Raw genomic sequence first — 2854 nt, forward strand, 5'->3', positions numbered from 1 at the left:
GGGGCACTTCATAATATAAACTTGGAGAGATCAGTCATTTTAATATGACCTTCATAAGGCTGCCGAAATAAAGGTAACAGAGCACCCTTGTGGTTTATCCTCAATGTTAAGTAACACAGTACAACAGGCCTGCATGCCGGAATCATTTAGATGACAAATAAAAATGGATGAATCGTTCCAGCTGAACAGCCTATGCAGAAACGAATAGCCATAGTGGCTGAGGTATTCGAACCCTTCCCTCCTTTGCCTAACCTACCCTATTGTAGCATAATAGTAGGCTATAATTCGCTGTGTTTGGTGCAGCTACGCCCTCAACCTAAAGTGTGCACTGACTGCCCCCTTCGCTTAGGCTCTTCAGTGAAGGCTTGGATGTGCAGGACATGACATGCATMGTTTCGGAGATGCATCAATCTAGCCCAAGCTGATGCTGCAAGTCTGGGAGAGAGTGAAATATTGTTTCTAGTCTGGATAAACGCAAACGTGCAACTTTCTCTCCCTGTCAGACATTAACGTGTGACAGGGCGAGAGTGGGCTCCCAAGTGGAGCAGCGGTCTAAGGCACTGCAGCTCAATGCAAGAGACGTCACTACAGTTCCTCGTTCGAATCTAGGCTGTATCACATCTGGCCGTGATTGGGAGTCCCATAGGACGGCGCATAATTGACCGTCATTGTAAATAAGAGTTTGTTCTTAACTGACTTGCGTAGTTAAATWAATAATAACGTCTCCGCATTAGGCCTATAAACAAACAGTAGACTATTCAAACATATAATTGCTTAATCAATAGAATTATTGATATTAATCTCACAAAAATACATTAAATGAATGATAGACAATAGTATTAGAACCAAATGTCATCGCAAGAACGATTTAACTTAATCGAATTGGATTCAAGAGAAAGGCAAATATCTTTTGAACAATTAACTCGTGTGGCCACTACTTGCTCATGCATGACTGCATGTAAAATACCTGTTTATGTCTGGTATTGATACCACTCTGTAGTAGACCTCTACGTAATACTGGATGACCTACACTAGGAATTCCTAATGGGAGATACAGCCAAAGCTTTCTATTGATGGAGAGTCTATTCGAGAATGAGAAGGGGCGACCCTGTCCTCACATAAAGTATACTCTATTGTAGTCTTATTTGTTGACACATATGCCTATGGGTGGCACAGAGAATGTGATTAGAATGCCCCTGGTATACTACCCATCCAACCTGTTAGGTCACTATCAAACGGTTCAGATGCATGGACACATTTGGTMGCAAAGTTTGGGGCAGCGTTGTGCCTGTTCAAATCCAATCATATTGCATTGGTCAAATGCGCCGAATACAACCGGTGTAGACTTTACCGTGAAATGCTTACTTACGAGCAAATTCCCAACAATGCAGAGTTAAAAAGTAAGACAATTATTTGTTAAATAAAAAGTATATTTCAATATTTGTTCATAGCGGAATTATTGTGTTGATATGTGTTTTTCCATCAGCCTACTAAATAAGTTATTCTATATTTGTATGTGAGACTGATGTGGTTTCCTTGCACTTCACTGCTCCACCACTGTATGACTGGACGTCTCAGCTTTTCCAYCACCAGAGGCCAAGTCTTCCGACGCCTCGTGCACTGTTACGCACGCTTTCAGACTGCATAGTCCTGAACGAGCACGTCGAGAGCAACAAGCGGTTCACAAACAACTTTTGACAGCACAGTATTTAATGTTTCAAGCTTTTATATAGATAGTAAACCGTCGCCTATTGGATTATAGACTAAGACAACTACCCGACATCGGATGGAAATAAAATTATACAGCTTTTGGTTAATGTTGTGTCTTGAATTTCTGTGAAAGATTAGGCTACAGTGTACATTTAGAGCTGTGCGTTTATGCCTATGGAGAGTAATAGTTATTGGTTACGCGTATTTTGTGTAGTCGCACTATTGTCATGTTTAATTTTTCATTATCATTCTAAAAACTCATGTTTGACAATCAACAGATCAAAAATTCGACTCCGGTGGGACTCGAACCCACAACCTTTGAATCACTTCGATCCTTAACCTAGAAGTCCAATGCGCTATCCATTGCGCCACGGAGCCGCTGGTTACACGTTGAGAAGTTTGAAATACAAACAGCAGCCTCGAAAGATGCACTTTTTTGTATACACGTRATTCTCTCAAGTTTAGAGCAGTTTTAAAATATGAACAATATTTGAATTAAAATCCAATGCCTACAACTCAAGCCTACAACTCAAATTTTGGTCATATATTAAATTTAACACAACTGTTACACCACTCCAGCACTCCAGTAGCCTACCATTTCTTACATCTTTGGAATGTGTTGCTCTTTCTTTACAATATTGTAGTTGCGAAACCCTATGAAACGCTACCTCCCTGACAACGGTAAGTCAAGGAAATGTCTGGTTGCGACAACCAATCATATCGTCGTCTGCAACTACGAATTGCACTCACCAACCAATCCGAGACACCAGTGCAACCATGTTATAACCAATAATTGACCAATGAGAACAGAGCTATATAATTTTGAGGAACTAGACGAGGCGCGGTCTCTCTCATGCAACTTGCAAGTAAGCATTTCATTACACTGTTTACATCCAGCTGTATCCTGTGTACATGACCTATAGTAGACTAATGAGCGATATCCTCACCACTGATAAACGCTGGCCAGTCGAGGTTACCCTACCAATAAGTAATTGTAGCGGATTCAGAGGTCATGTTCTACTAAACATGACACACTCGCCAGCCCGACATCGAATCCCGTAACGGCCTGTATTTAGCTTAGAATCGTTCATTTTTATGCTTTCTTTATTTTCTTACTGTGAGAATTTGACAGAAGAAAACCATA

General features: G+C 40.8%; 1 non-coding gene across 1 annotated transcript; it reads right to left on the reverse strand.

Annotated features, from left to right (window-relative positions):
• Positions 1-1998: 1998 nt before the first annotated feature.
• trnar-ucu (transfer RNA arginine (anticodon UCU)) lies at positions 1999-2088 on the reverse strand. The gene is given in 2 exon segments: positions 1999-2034; positions 2052-2088. It is a non-coding gene; the product is annotated as a tRNA-Arg (tRNA).
• Positions 2089-2854: the final 766 nt, after the last annotated feature.

The sequence above is a fragment of the Salvelinus sp. IW2-2015 genome, unplaced genomic scaffold (genome assembly GCF_002910315.2).
Source record: "Salvelinus sp. IW2-2015 unplaced genomic scaffold, ASM291031v2 Un_scaffold11831, whole genome shotgun sequence".
NCBI classification, from domain to species: domain Eukaryota; kingdom Metazoa; phylum Chordata; class Actinopteri; order Salmoniformes; family Salmonidae; genus Salvelinus; species Salvelinus sp. IW2-2015.